The sequence below is a fragment of the Siphateles boraxobius genome, unplaced genomic scaffold (assembly GCF_051911475.1).
Source record: "Siphateles boraxobius isolate OS27281-9 unplaced genomic scaffold, OSU_SipBor_1 6, whole genome shotgun sequence".
Lineage (NCBI taxonomy): Eukaryota > Metazoa > Chordata > Actinopteri > Cypriniformes > Leuciscidae > Siphateles > Siphateles boraxobius.
The window spans coordinates 6,807,999-6,821,678 of NW_027509186.1; the positions used below are offsets into that span (position 1 = coordinate 6,807,999).

The 13,680-nt window shown below is 35.1% G+C and overlaps 16 non-coding genes across 16 annotated transcripts; all 16 read left to right on the top strand.

The window, feature by feature from the left end:
• Positions 1 to 6,005: 6,005 nt before the first annotated feature.
• Positions 6,006 to 6,124, top strand: LOC143716821 (5S ribosomal RNA). The gene has a single exon (XR_013196270.1). It is a non-coding gene; the product is annotated as a 5S ribosomal RNA (ribosomal RNA).
• A 378-nt stretch (positions 6,125 to 6,502) lies between these two features.
• On the top strand, positions 6,503 to 6,621 carry LOC143716670 (5S ribosomal RNA). The gene has a single exon (XR_013196134.1). It is a non-coding gene; the product is annotated as a 5S ribosomal RNA (ribosomal RNA).
• A 379-nt stretch (positions 6,622 to 7,000) lies between these two features.
• LOC143716822 (5S ribosomal RNA) lies at positions 7,001 to 7,119 on the top strand. Its single transcript, XR_013196271.1, has one exon. It is a non-coding gene; the product is annotated as a 5S ribosomal RNA (ribosomal RNA).
• A 378-nt stretch (positions 7,120 to 7,497) lies between these two features.
• Positions 7,498 to 7,616, top strand: LOC143716701 (5S ribosomal RNA). The gene has a single exon (XR_013196163.1). It is a non-coding gene; the product is annotated as a 5S ribosomal RNA (ribosomal RNA).
• A 382-nt stretch (positions 7,617 to 7,998) lies between these two features.
• Positions 7,999 to 8,117, top strand: LOC143716823 (5S ribosomal RNA). Its single transcript, XR_013196272.1, has one exon. It is a non-coding gene; the product is annotated as a 5S ribosomal RNA (ribosomal RNA).
• Positions 8,118 to 8,495: 378 nt separating this feature from the next.
• LOC143716702 (5S ribosomal RNA) lies at positions 8,496 to 8,614 on the top strand. Its single transcript, XR_013196164.1, has one exon. It is a non-coding gene; the product is annotated as a 5S ribosomal RNA (ribosomal RNA).
• A 382-nt stretch (positions 8,615 to 8,996) lies between these two features.
• Positions 8,997 to 9,115, top strand: LOC143716824 (5S ribosomal RNA). The gene has a single exon (XR_013196273.1). It is a non-coding gene; the product is annotated as a 5S ribosomal RNA (ribosomal RNA).
• Positions 9,116 to 9,492: 377 nt separating this feature from the next.
• LOC143716703 (5S ribosomal RNA) lies at positions 9,493 to 9,611 on the top strand. Its single transcript, XR_013196165.1, has one exon. It is a non-coding gene; the product is annotated as a 5S ribosomal RNA (ribosomal RNA).
• A 381-nt stretch (positions 9,612 to 9,992) lies between these two features.
• On the top strand, positions 9,993 to 10,111 carry LOC143716825 (5S ribosomal RNA). The gene has a single exon (XR_013196274.1). It is a non-coding gene; the product is annotated as a 5S ribosomal RNA (ribosomal RNA).
• Positions 10,112 to 10,493: 382 nt separating this feature from the next.
• On the top strand, positions 10,494 to 10,612 carry LOC143716671 (5S ribosomal RNA). Its single transcript, XR_013196135.1, has one exon. It is a non-coding gene; the product is annotated as a 5S ribosomal RNA (ribosomal RNA).
• Positions 10,613 to 10,991: 379 nt separating this feature from the next.
• On the top strand, positions 10,992 to 11,110 carry LOC143716826 (5S ribosomal RNA). Its single transcript, XR_013196275.1, has one exon. It is a non-coding gene; the product is annotated as a 5S ribosomal RNA (ribosomal RNA).
• A 384-nt stretch (positions 11,111 to 11,494) lies between these two features.
• Positions 11,495 to 11,613, top strand: LOC143716827 (5S ribosomal RNA). Its single transcript, XR_013196276.1, has one exon. It is a non-coding gene; the product is annotated as a 5S ribosomal RNA (ribosomal RNA).
• Positions 11,614 to 11,993: 380 nt separating this feature from the next.
• LOC143716828 (5S ribosomal RNA) lies at positions 11,994 to 12,112 on the top strand. The gene has a single exon (XR_013196277.1). It is a non-coding gene; the product is annotated as a 5S ribosomal RNA (ribosomal RNA).
• Positions 12,113 to 12,492: 380 nt separating this feature from the next.
• On the top strand, positions 12,493 to 12,611 carry LOC143716673 (5S ribosomal RNA). The gene has a single exon (XR_013196137.1). It is a non-coding gene; the product is annotated as a 5S ribosomal RNA (ribosomal RNA).
• A 379-nt stretch (positions 12,612 to 12,990) lies between these two features.
• LOC143716829 (5S ribosomal RNA) lies at positions 12,991 to 13,109 on the top strand. Its single transcript, XR_013196278.1, has one exon. It is a non-coding gene; the product is annotated as a 5S ribosomal RNA (ribosomal RNA).
• Positions 13,110 to 13,487: 378 nt separating this feature from the next.
• LOC143716725 (5S ribosomal RNA) lies at positions 13,488 to 13,606 on the top strand. Its single transcript, XR_013196187.1, has one exon. It is a non-coding gene; the product is annotated as a 5S ribosomal RNA (ribosomal RNA).
• Positions 13,607 to 13,680: the final 74 nt, after the last annotated feature.

Consider the following 13,680-nt stretch of genomic DNA (forward strand, 5'->3'; position numbering starts at 1 on the left):
TTTGTTTAAACCTCAGACAGGTATTTTACTGTCTGAGGTTTTATTTATTTATTTATTTATTTTTCAAAATGACTGATACTATGGCTATGGAACAGGAACGGATATTAGACCAAGAGATTGAGGATAATGATTACACTGAAAGGAACAAAGAAAAGGACAATGGAAAAGATAAAGATGACAACGAAACATGGGCATCTGTGGTTTCGAGAAAGAAGAGAAATGGAGTTGAAATGGATAAAGGAAGGACTGAACAACAGAAGATACAAGGTAAAGAAAAGGATGATGTAAATGGTGAAAAGAGACAAGAGAAAAGTCAAAAAGATGAAATGATAAATAAGTTGAGAGGAAAAATGAGATACCAGAGAGAGTACAAAAAAGAAACAACGTTAACAATGAATGTGAAAAACCCAGAACAACTAACGGTTATGATGATAATTAAAGCTGTGGAGGACAAAACTGGATTGGGAAAATTATATGGACTAAGGAAAAAAACTGAATTTGAATATGAACTTACATTGGAGAAAGAATAAGACTGTGAACAATTATTGGATGGAATACAAATAAATGGACAATGTTGTGAAATAACAAAACTTTGTGGAACGGAAAGGATGGTATCTTTTTTACAATTGCCAAACTATATTAATGATGAGGATGTTTTACAAAAACTGACAAGCTGGGGGGTTACACCGATACTTCCTCTGAGAAGAAGGTATTACCCTGGGACAATTGTGGCGGATGGAACAAGATTTATACGAGTTAAATTTCCAAAAGACGTGGTGTCTCTGCCATATAACACAAGATTCGAAACGGAAGAAGGATGGCAGTTTTTCAGGGTGATTCATGATCACCAGGTGAAGACGTGTAGAATATGTGCGAGTGTGGATCATGAAAAAAAGGACTGTCCACAATTAATATGCAGAGAATGCCTGGAGCAGGGGCATTATGCACGGGACTGCAAAGCCCCGCGGTGCCAAGGCTGCGGAAAGGCATTTCTCAGGTGCAGATGTGAAACATACGAAGAGGAACATGAGGAAATGGAGACGGAGACACTCAACGACGAGGTGAATGTGGAAGAGGATGATGAAGGAAGTGTACTACAACAAACACGTGGATTAATAATGGATATACAGAGCAGAGAAGAAGAAGGAGGAAGTAAAGACGAACGGGATGGAGAAGAAGAGACAGAAACGATGACAGAACTACAAATAATTGCAGATAAAGTTGAACAGGATGGGATGAAAAACAAAGAAGATGACAATGATGGACCAAAGGACAGTACAAACATAGATGAGGTAAGAGACACTAAGAATAAAACTATTGGTGGAAATGAAAGTGGGAAGAAAAACATTTTGAGTGGGGGGAGTAAACTAAAAACAACAGGACAAATTAACATTGAGAAGGTGATGGAGAAACAAAGAATAAGAAGAGAATCTAAAGAAAAAAATAGGAAAAAAGCTGAAAGGACTGGACCAGGAGATGCGGTTTTGAAAGAGACTGAACCAAAGTGATGAGTTTTTTTGTTTGTTTCTATGTTACTTTTATTTTGTATATGAGTCAATTGAGCATAGTTTCAATCAATGCAAGGGGATTGTCAACTATGACTAAATTTGAGAATATTAATCATTTGACAAAGAAAAATGACATAATATGTATACAAGAGACAGGATGGAATGATGAAAAAACAAATGATTTGAAGAAAATATGGGACGGGGAATTTTTTTACAATAATGATCCTAATAGGAAAAAAGGAGTAGCAATTTTAATAAGAAGGGGTACAATACAAAAAGCAACAGTTATATTTACGGATAAGATAGGAAGGACATTGATGGTCAAGGTCGAAGGAAAAGAAGAAGAAATAACAATATGTAATATTCATGCACCAAATGAAGACCTAGAACGTGCTACTTTTTTTAAAGAAATGGATGTTCTAATAGAGAAATATAAATGTTCGATTTTAATTGGTGATTTTAATACTGTTTTAGAACGAATAGATGTGGAGGATTACATGGTGTATAGAGCAGATGTTGGGAGAAAAGAATTAAAGAAAGTTATGGGAAAACACAGATTTATAGATTTATGGAGGGAAAGAAACAGAGTAAAAAGAGAATATTCAAGAAGACAAATGGTAAACAAAGTTTTAAAACAAAGTAGAATTGATTTGGTATTATGTAACAGACATTTGGGAAGTTTCGTTACAAAAGTATTTTACAAAATGTTTAGTGGAAGTGATCATGATTTTTTAAATGTAATCATTGATTATAGTGGTGTAGAGAGAGGGCCAGGGGTGTGGGTTTTTAATACGGAACTTTTAAAAAATGACATTTATAAAATGGAAGTAGAAAATTATATAATAAATAACATTAATAATGTCCTATATGAAGAAGCAAAAAGTGTGTGGTGGGATAATTTAAAAATAGATATTAAAAAACTATCTATTGAATATTCAAAGAAAATGCAAAGAATAAAGAAAAGTAAAGAAAGATTATTAAACAAGGAATGGGAAGAAGAAATGAAAAAAGTGTCAGAAGGAAGGATGGATGGGAATAGAATAGTGATATTAGAAGAGAAATTGAAAAAAATAGAAGAGGCAAAGTGCATGGGAGCTAAAATAAGAAGTAGAGCGAAAAATACAGTAGAAGGAGAAAGGAGTACACATTTTTTTTATGATTTGGAAAAAACAAGAAAACAAGCAGAAATGATAAAAAGTATTTCAAAAAACGGAAAGGTTGTGAAAGAAAAAGAAGGTATTTTAAATGAAGTGAAGGATTTTTATGCTATTTTATTTAAAAAAGATAAAATAAATGAGGAAGATGAAGAGTTTTTATTGAATCAAATTGAAACAAAAGTAAATGAAGAAGATAAGAAAATGTGTGATAAGGAAATAGAAGAAGAAGAAATAGATGAAGCTATAGATCAGATGAGTAATGGGAAAAGTTCAGGCCTAGATGGTTTACCAGCTGAATTTTATAAGGTTTTTAAGAATGTTTTAACGCCAATTTTGCATGATTTATTTATTGATATTTTTAAACAGAAAAAGTTAAGTGAAAGTATGAAGAAAGGAATAATTAAGATAATATATAAAAATAAAGGGGAAAGAGAAGAGCTTAAAAATTATAGACCATTGAGCATGTTAAATACTGATTACAAGATACTGGCCAAGATTTTAGCAAACAGACTGAAAAAAGTGATTCCAAACATTATAAAAACAAATCAAGCATATGGTGTTTTAAACCGTGATATATCGGATATAGTAACAAGTATTAGAGATTTAATGTGGTATATGAAAGAAAAAGGTAAAGAAGGATATTTGATTAGTATAGATCTGGAAAAGGCATTTGATAGAGTAGAGCACAAATATTTATTTGATATATTGGAACAATTTGGTTTTGGGGGAATTTTTATTGCATGGATGAAATGTTTTTATAATGATATTTTAAGTTGTATAAAAGTAAATGGGTTTTTAACAGATTTTATTAAGATATCAAGGTCAATAAGGCAGGGATGTCCATTATCAGCACTACTATACACTTTAGTTGCTGAGCCATTAGGACTTGCAATAAACAAAGAAAAACAGATACAAGGAATAGTTTTGGAAAATGAGGAAGTACATCAGAAAATATTTCAATATGCAGATGATACCACTTTGTTTTTAAAAGATTTTAAGAGTATTGAGAAGGCAATGTTAATATTGGGAAAATATTGTGGTGGAACAGGGGCTAAAGTCAATAATGATAAGACTGAATATATGAGAATGGGGAAGGTAGATATTTTAGGAAGACAATGGAACTTTAAAGAACAGAAGAATGAACTAAAAATTTTAGGAATAACACTAGGAAGAGATGAAATTAGAACAAGAGATCTGGTTTGGGAGGAGACTATAGGAAAAATGGAAAAAAGACTAAACTTTTGGAAACAAAGACAATTATTTATAAAAGGGAAAGTATTGGTTTTAAACTCTCTTTTTTTATCTAAGATGTGGTATATTTTAAATGTGGTTAGTCTGCCAACATGGGTGTATAAAAGAATAAAAACATGTATTTTAAATTTTATGTGGGATGGTAAACCAGCTAAAATAGCTTATGACACAATTATTGGAGAGGTAGATAAGGGAGGTTTGGGACTGATAGATCCAATGATAAGAAAGCAAAGTTTGAGAATAAAGACTGTAAAAAAGTTTTTAAAAAAGGATGATTTAATTTGGAAAAAAATAATGAGTTTTTATATAAATAAGTGTGGAAAAATGGGGGATGATTTTATATGGATGCATTTTAAGGACAATATGATAGAGGGGATACCGGAATTTTATAAAGAACTTTTAAAAGCATGGAAAGGTTTCAAAGAAAATGTAAATATTGAGTTTAAAGGGAGAGAACAACTATTGAAGCAACCACTCTTTTTAAATCAACATATTATATTCAACAGAAACACCTTTTTTTATAAGAGTTGGTATTATGCAGGACTAAAACAAGTTAAAGACATTTTATATGAGGTAATACCAGGATTTTTACCTTTACAAGCAATCATAGACACATTAGAAGTAAATGAAGATATAGAAAATAAGCAATTGATAAAGGAGCAATATTTGAAAATAAAAGAAGCCATACCAGTAGAATGGATAAAAAATATTGAAGATAAAGTAAAAGTGTATGAAAATTTGAATGTATTTTTAAAAAGAAAAGATGAAAATATTTATTTTAATGATTGTACTTTAAAAATGTTTTATGGTTGTTTATGTAAGTCTGTTTTTAAAATACCAAAAGCAATTGAGTATTGGGGAAAACTATTTGATAATTTTGATGCATCCAACATATGGAAAAATGTGAGAATTAATTTTAAGAGTCCTATGTTGGAAAATTTTGATTATTTATTAAGACACAATTGTATAAAGACAGACATGATATTGTGTAAAATAGGGTTGTTACAAGATGAAAAATGTAAAGTATGTATGGAAAAAAAAGAAGGTGTTATGCATTTGTTTGTAAATTGTAAAAAGTTAAATGGTTTTATGAAAATGTTAAAAAAGATAATAGGTGATTTTTTATTTGATAAAAGAATAATTTTAGAAGAATGGGAAACAACTTTTTTATTTGGTTTTAATGGTAAAGCAAAAAATAAGTTTGCTCTTAATTTTATGCTAACAGTTGCAAGATTTGCTATATGGAGAAGAAGGAATCTAATGAAAGAAAAGAAAATAGAACTTCCAATAAGTGTGTTTTATAAGCAGATCTTGAGTGACGAATTGAAAGTTTTATATGATTATTTTAAAATGAACGAGAAAATGGAAATATTTGAAGAATGTATATTAAGAAATAATGCGTATATTGTTAAAACAAGTTATGGTTTTAAAGTTGTATTGCCTGAAAATGTGTAAAGATGTTTTTTGCTTGTATATGTAATTGTTTTTGTCCTTGTTTTTGTATTTGTTCTTGTTCTTGTTTTGTTTTTAAATGAAAATATTGTTATTAATTGAAATATTATTAAAAAAAAAAAAAAAAAAAAAGAGAAAGAAAGAAAAAAAAAAAAAAAAAAAAAAAAATCTCGTCTGATCTCGGAAGCTAAGCAGGGTCGGGCCTGGTTAGTACTTGGATGGGAGACCGCCTGGGAATACCAGGTGCTGTAAGCTTTTTTGATTTAAAAAAAAAAAAAAAAGAGTCCCTGAGCTTCTTCAGAAAGCCTTTAAAAGTCTCTGAGATTCTTCAGAGAGCATGAAAGAGTTTGAGTTTTTTCAAAAGTTCCTCTTAGTTTAAAAAAAAGACTCACTGAGCTTCTGCAGAAAGCCTTTAAAAGTCTCTGAGATTCTTCAGAGAGCATGAAAGAGTTTCAGTTTTTTCAAAAGTTCTTCTTAGTTTAAAAAAAAGACTCACTGAGCTTCTTCAGAAAGCCTTTAAAAGTCTCTGAGATTCTACAGAGAGTATGAAACAGTTTGAGTTTTTTCAAAAGTTCTTCTTAGTTTTCTTCATTAATGGTCTAACCTTTTAAATGGCCCAATTTTGGCAGCAGTTTTCGCTTACGGCCATACCACCTTGGTCACGCCCGATCTCGTCTGATCTCGGAAGCTAAGCAGGGTCGGGCCTGGTTAGTACTTGGATGGGAGACCGCCTGGGAATACCAGGTGCTGTAAGCTTTTTTGATTTAAAAAAAAAAAAAGAGTCCCTGAGCTTCTTCAGAAAGCCTTTAAAAGTCTCTGAGATTCTTCAGAGAGCATGAAAGAGTTTGAGTTTTTTCAAAAGTTCTTCTTACTTTAAAAAAAAGACTCACTGAGCTTCTTCAGAAAGCCTTTAAAAGTCTCTGAGATTCTTCAGAGAGCATGAAAGAGTTTGAGTTTTTTCAAAAGTTCTTCTTAGTTTAAAAAAAGAGTCCCTGAGCTTCTTCAGAAAGCCTTTAAAAGTCTCTGAGATTCTTCAGAGAGCATGAAAGAGTTTGAGTTTTTTCAAAAGTTCTTCTTAGTTTTCTTCATTAATGGTCTAACCTTTTAAATAGCCCAATTTTGGCAGCAGTTTTCACTTACGGCCATACCACCTTGGTCACGCCCGATCTCGTCTGATCTCGGAAGCTAAGCAGGGTCGGGCCTGGTTAGTACTTGGATGGGAGACCGCCTGGGAATACCAGGTGCTGTAAGCTTTTTTGATTTAAAAAAAAAAAAGAGTCCCTGAGCTTCTTCAGAAAGCCTTTAAAAGTCTCTGAGATTCTTCAGAGAGCATGAAAGAGTTTGAGTTTTTTCAAAAGTTCTTCTTAGTTTAAAAAAAAGACTCACTGAGCTTCTTCAGAAAAGCCTTTAAAAGTCTCTGAGATTCTTCAGAGAGCATGAAAGAGTTTGAGTTTTTTCAAAAGTTCTTCTTAGTTTAAAAAAAACACTCACTGAGCTTCTTCAGATAGCCTTTAAAAGTCTCTGAGATTCTTCAGAGAGCATGAAAGAGTTTGAGTTTTTTCAAAAGTTCTTCTTAGTTTTCTTCATTAATGGTTTAACCTTTTAAATAGCCCAATTTTGGCAGCAGTTTTCGCTTACGGCCATACCACCTTGGTCACGCCCGATCTCGTCTGATCTCGGAAGCTAAGCAGGGTCGGGCCTGGTTAGTACTTGGATGGGAGACCGCCTGGGAATACCAGGTGCTGTAAGCTTTTTTGATTTAAAAAAAAAAAAGAGTCCCTGAGCTTCTTCAGAAAGCCTTTAAAAGTCTCTGAGATTCTTCAGAGAGCATGAAAGAGTTTGAGTTTTTTCAAAAGTTCCTCTTAGTTTAAAAAAAAGACTCACTGAGCTTCTGCAGAAAGCCTTTAAAAGTCTCTGAGATTCTTCAGAGAGCATGAAAGAGTTTCAGTTTTTTCAAAAGTTCTTCTTAGTTTAAAAAAAAGACTCACTGAGCTTCTTCAGAAAGCCTTTAAAAGTCTCTGAGATTCTACAGAGAGTATGAAACAGTTTGAGTTTTTTCAAAAATTCTTCTTAGTTTTCTTCATTAATGGTCTAACCTTTTAAATGGCCCAATTTTGGCAGCAGTTTTCGCTTACGGCCATACCACCTTGGTCACGCCCGATCTTGTCTGATCTCGGAAGCTAAGCAGGGTCGGGCCTGGTTAGTACTTGGATGGGAGACCGCCTGGGAATACCAGGTGCTGTAAGCTTTTTTGATTTAAAAAAAAAAAAAAAGAGTCCCTGAGCTTCTTCAGAAAGCCTTTAAAAGTCTCTGAGATTCTTCAGAGAGCATGAAAGAGTTTGAGTTTTTTCAAAAGTTCTTCTTAGTTTAAAAAAAAGACTCACTGAGCTTCTTCAGAAAAGCCTTTAAAAGTCTCTGAGATTCTTCAGAGAGCATGAAAGAGTTTGAGTTTTTTCAAAAGTTCTTCTTAGTTTAAAAAAAACACTCACTGAGCTTCTTCAGATAGCCTTTAAAAGTCTCTGAGATTCTTCAGAGAGCATGAAAGAGTTTGAGTTTTTTCAAAAGTTCTTCTTAGTTTTCTTCATTAATGGTCTAACCTTTTAAATAGCCCAATTTTGGCAGCAGTTTTCGCTTACGGCCATACCACCTTGGTCACGCCCGATCTCGTCTGATCTCGGAAGCTAAGCAGGGTCGGGCCTGGTTAGTACTTGGATGGGAGACCGCCTGGGAATACCAGGTGCTGTAAGCTTTTTTGATTTAAAAAAAAAAAAGAGTCCCTGAGCTTCTTCAGAAAGCCTTTAAAAGTCTCTGAGATTCTTCAGAGAGCATGAAAGAGTTTGAGTTTTTTCAAAAGTTCCTCTTAGTTTAAAAAAAAGACTCACTGAGCTTCTGCAGAAAGCCTTTAAAAGTCTCTGAGATTCTTCAGAGAGCATGAAAGAGTTTCAGTTTTTTCAAAAGTTCTTCTTAGTTTAAAAAAAAGACTCACTGAGCTTCTTCAGAAAGCCTTTAAAAGTCTCTGAGATTCTACAGAGAGTATGAAACAGTTTGAGTTTTTTCAAAAGTTCTTCTTAGTTTTCTTCATTAATGGTCTAACCTTTTAAATGGCCCAATTTTGGCAGCAGTTTTCGCTTACGGCCATACCACCTTGGTCACGCCCGATCTTGTCTGATCTCGGAAGCTAAGCAGGGTCGGGCCTGGTTAGTACTTGGATGGGAGACCGCCTGGGAATACCAGGTGCTGTAAGCTTTTTTGATTTAAAAAAAAAAAAAAAGAGTCCCTGAGCTTCTTCAGAAAGCCTTTAAAAGTCTCTGAGATTCTTCAGAGAGCATGAAAGAGTTTGAGTTTTTTCAAAAGTTCTTCTTAGTTTAAAAAAAAGACTCACTGAGCTTCTTCAGAAAAGCCTTTAAAAGTCTCTGAGATTCTTCAGAGAGCATGAAAGAGTTTGAGTTTTTTCAAAAGTTCTTCTTAGTTTAAAAAAAACACTCACTGAGCTTCTTCAGATAGCCTTTAAAAGTCTCTGAGATTCTTCAGAGAGCATGAAAGAGTTTGAGTTTTTTCAAAAGTTCTTCTTAGTTTTCTTCATTAATGGTCTAACCTTTTAAATAGCCCAATTTTGGCAGCAGTTTTCGCTTACGGCCATACCACCTTGGTCACGCCCGATCTCGTCTGATCTCGGAAGCTAAGCAGGGTCGGGCCTGGTTAGTACTTGGATGGGAGACCGCCTGGGAATACCAGGTGCTGTAAGCTTTTTTGATTTTAAAAAAAAAAAGAGTCCCTGAGCTTCTTCAGAAAGCCTTTAAAAGTCTCTGAGATTCTTCAGAGAGCATGAAAGAGTTTGAGTTTTTTCAAAAGTTCCTCTTAGTTTAAAAAAAAGACTCACTGAGCTTCTGCAGAAAGCCTTTAAAAGTCTCTGAGATTCTTCAGAGAGCATGAAAGAGTTTCAGTTTTTTCAAAAGTTCTTCTTAGTTTAAAAAAAGACTCACTGAGCTTCTTCAGAAAGCCTTTAAAAGTCTCTGAGATTCTACAGAGAGTATGAAACAGTTTGAGTTTTTTCAAAAGTTCTTCTTAGTTTTCTTCATTAATGGTCTAACCTTTTAAATGGCCCAATTTTGGCAGCAGTTTTCGCTTACGGCCATACCACCTTGGTCACGCCCGATCTTGTCTGATCTCGGAAGCTAAGCAGGGTCGGGCCTGGTTAGTACTTGGATGGGAGACCGCCTGGGAATACCAGGTGCTGTAAGCTTTTTTGATTTAAAAAAAAAAAAAAAGAGTCCCTGAGCTTCTTCAGAAAGCCTTTAAAAGTCTCTGAGATTCTTCAGAGAGCATGAAAGAGTTTGAGTTTTTTCAAAAGTTCCTCTTAGTTAAAAAAAAAGACTCACTGAGCTTCTGCAGAAAGCCTTTAAAAGTCTCTGAGATTCTTCAGAGAGCATGAAAGAGTTTCAGTTTTTTCAAAAGTTCTTCTTAGTTTAAAAAAAAGACTCACTGAGCTTCTTCAGAAAGCCTTTAAAAGTCTCTGAGATTCTACAGAGAGTATGAAACAGTTTGAGTTTTTTCAAAAGTTCTTCTTAGTTTTCTTCATTAATGGTCTAACCTTTTAAATGGCCCAATTTTGGCAGCAGTTTTCGCTTACGGCCATACCACCTTGGTCACGCCCGATCTCGTCTGATCTCGGAAGCTAAGCAGGGTCGGGCCTGGTTAGTACTTGGATGGGAGACCGCCTGGGAATACCAGGTGCTGTAAGCTTTTTTGATTTAAAAAAAAAAAAAAAGAGTCCCTGAGCTTCTTCAGAAAGCCTTTAAAAGTCTCTGAGATTCTTCAGAGAGCATGAAAGAGTTTGAGTTTTTTCAAAAGTTCTTCTTAGTTTAAAAAAAAAGACTCACTGAGCTTCTGCAGAAAGCCTTTAAAAGTCTCTGAGATTCTTCAGAGAGCATGAAAGAGTTTGAGTTTTTTCAAAAGTTCTTCTTAGTTTAAAAAAAAGACTCCCTGAGCTTCTTCAGAAAGCCTTTAAAAGTCTCTGAGATTCTTCAGAGAGCATGAAAGAGTTTGAGTTTTTTCAAAAGTTCTTCTTAGTTTTCTTCATTAATGGTCTAACCTTTTAAATAGCCCAATTTTGGCAGCAGTTTTCACTTACGGCCATACCACCTTGGTCACGCCCGATCTCGTCTGATCTCGGAAGCTAAGCAGGGTCGGGCCTGGTTAGTACTTGGATGGGAGACCGCCTGGGAATACCAGGTGCTGTAAGCTTTTTTGATTTAAAAAAAAAAAAGAGTCCCTGAGCTTCTTCAGAAAGCCTTTAAAAGTCTCTGAGATTCTTCAGAGAGCATGAAAGAGTTTGAGTTTTTTCAAAAGTTCTTCTTAGTTTAAAAAAAAAGACTCACTGAGCTTCTGCAGAAAGCCTTTAAAAGTCTCTGAGATTCTTCAGAGAGCATGAAAGAGTTTGAGTTTTTTCAAAAGTTCTTCTTAGTTTAAAAAAAAGACTCACTGAGCTTCTTCAGAAAGCCTTTAAAAGTCTCTGAGATTCTTCAGAGAGCATGAAAGAGTTTGAGTTTTTTCAAAAGTTCTTCTTAGTTTTCTTCATTAATGGTCTAACCTTTTAAATGGCCCAATTTTGGCAGCAGTTTTCGCTTACGGCCATACCACCTTGGTCACGCCCGATCTCGTCTGATCTCGGAAGCTAAGCAGGGTCGGGCCTGGTTAGTACTTGGATGGGAGACCGCCTGGGAATACCAGGTGCTGTAAGCTTTTTTGATTTAAAAAAAAAAAAAAAAAAGAGTCCCTGAGCTTCTTCAGAAAGCCTTTAAAAGTCTCTGAGATTCTTCAGAGAGCATGAAAGAGTTTGAGTTTTTTCAAAAGTTCCTCTTAGTTTAAAAAAAAGACTCACTGAGCTTCTGCAGAAAGCCTTTAAAAGTCTCTGAGATTCTTCAGAGAGCATGAAAGAGTTTCAGTTTTTTCAAAAGTTCTTCTTAGTTTAAAAAAAAGACTCACTGAGCTTCTTCAGAAAGCCTTTAAAAGTCTCTGAGATTCTACAGAGAGTATGAAACAGTTTGAGTTTTTTCAAAAGTTCTTCTTAGTTTTCTTCATTAATGGTCTAACCTTTTAAATGGCCCAATTTTGGCAGCAGTTTTCGCTTACGGCCATACCACCTTGGTCACGCCCGATCTCGTCTGATCTCGGAAGCTAAGCAGGGTCGGGCCTGGTTAGTACTTGGATGGGAGACCGCCTGGGAATACCAGGTGCTGTAAGCTTTTTTGATTTAAAAAAAAAAAAAAGAGTCCCTGAGCTTCTTCAGAAAGCCTTTAAAAGTCTCTGAGATTCTTCAGAGAGCATGAAAGAGTTTGAGTTTTTTCAAAAGTTCCTCTTAGTTTAAAAAAAAGACTCACTGAGCTTCTGCAGAAAGCCTTTAAAAGTCTCTGAGATTCTTCAGAGAGCATGAAAGAGTTTCAGTTTTTTCAAAAGTTCTTCTTAGTTTAAAAAAAAGACTCACTGAGCTTCTTCAGAAAGCCTTTAAAAGTCTCTGAGATTCTACAGAGAGTATGAAACAGTTTGAGTTTTTTCAAAAGTTCTTCTTAGTTTTCTTCATTAATGGTCTAACCTTTTAAATGGCCCAATTTTGGCAGCAGTTTCCGCTTACGGCCATACCACCTTGGTCACGCCCGATCTCGTCTGATCTCGGAAGCTAAGCAGGGTCGGGCCTGGTTAGTACTTGGATGGGAGACCGCCTGGGAATACCAGGTGCTGTAAGCTTTTTTGATTTAAAAAAAAAAAAAAAGAGTCCCTGAGCTTCTTCAGAAAGCCTTTAAAAGTCTCTGAGATTCTTCAGAGAGCATGAAAGAGTTTGAGTTTTTTCAAAAGTTCTTCTTACTTTAAAAAAAAGACTCACTGAGCTTCTTCAGAAAGCCTTTAAAAGTCTCTGAGATTCTTCAGAGAGCATGAAAGAGTTTGAGTTTTTTCAAAAGTTCTTCTTAGTTTAAAAAAAGAGTCCCTGAGCTTCTTCAGAAAGCCTTTAAAAGTCTCTGAGATTCTTCAGAGAGCATGAAAGAGTTTGAGTTTTTTCAAAAGTTCTTCTTAGTTTTCTTCATTAATGGTCTAACCTTTTAAATAGCCCAATTTTGGCAGCAGTTTTCACTTACGGCCATACCACCTTGGTCACGCCCGATCTCGTCTGATCTCGGAAGCTAAGCAGGGTCGGGCCTGGTTAGTACTTGGATGGGAGACCGCCTGGGAATACCAGGTGCTGTAAGCTTTTTTGATTTAAAAAAAAAAAAGAGTCCCTGAGCTTCTTCAGAAAGCCTTTAAAAGTCTCTGAGATTCTTCAGAGAGCATGAAAGAGTTTGAGTTTTTTCAAAAGTTCTTCTTAGTTTAAAAAAAAAGACTCACTGAGCTTCTGCAGAAAGCCTTTAAAAGTCTCTGAGATTCTTCAGAGAGCATGAAAGAGTTTGAGTTTTTTCAAAAGTTCTTCTTAGTTTAAAAAAAAGACTCACTGAGCTTCTTCAGAAAGCCTTTAAAAGTCTCTGAGATTCTTCAGAGAGCATGAAAGAGTTTGAGTTTTTTCAAAAGTTCTTCTTAGTTTTCTTCATTAATGGTCTAACCTTTTAAATTGCCCAATTTTGGCAGCAGTTTTTGCTTACGGCCATACCACCTTGGTCACGCCCGATCTCGTCTGATCTCGGAAGCTAAGCAGGGTCGGGCCTGGTTAGTACTTGGATGGGAGACCGCCTGGGAATACCAGGTGCTGTAAGCTTTTTTGATTTAAAAAAAAAAAAGAGTCCCTGAGCTTCTTCAGAAAGCCTTTAAAAGTCTCTGAGATTCTTCAGAGAGGCTGAAAGAGTTTGAGTTTTTTCAAAAGTTCCTCTTAGTTTAAAAAAAAGACTCACTGAGCTTCTGCAGAAAGCCTTTAAAAGTCTCTGAGATTCTTCAGAGAGCATGAAAGAGTTTCAGTTTTTTCAAAAGTTCTTCTTAGTTTAAAAAAAAGACTCACTGAGCTTCTTCAGAAAGCCTTTAAAAGTCTCTGAGATTCTACAGAGAGTATGAAACAGTTTCAGTTTTTTCAAAAGTTCTTCTTAGTTTTCTTCACTAATGGTCTAATCTTTTAAATGGCCCAATTTTGGCAGCAGTTTTCGCTTACGGCCATACCACCTTGGTCACGCCCAATCTCGTCTGATCTCGGAAGCTAAGCAGGGTCGGGCCTGGTTAGTACTTGGATGGGAGACCGCCTGGGAATACCAGGTGCTGTAAGCTTTTTTGATTTAAAAAAAAAAAAAAAGAGTCCCTGAGCTTCTTCAGAAAGCCTTTAAAAGTCTCTGAGATTCTTC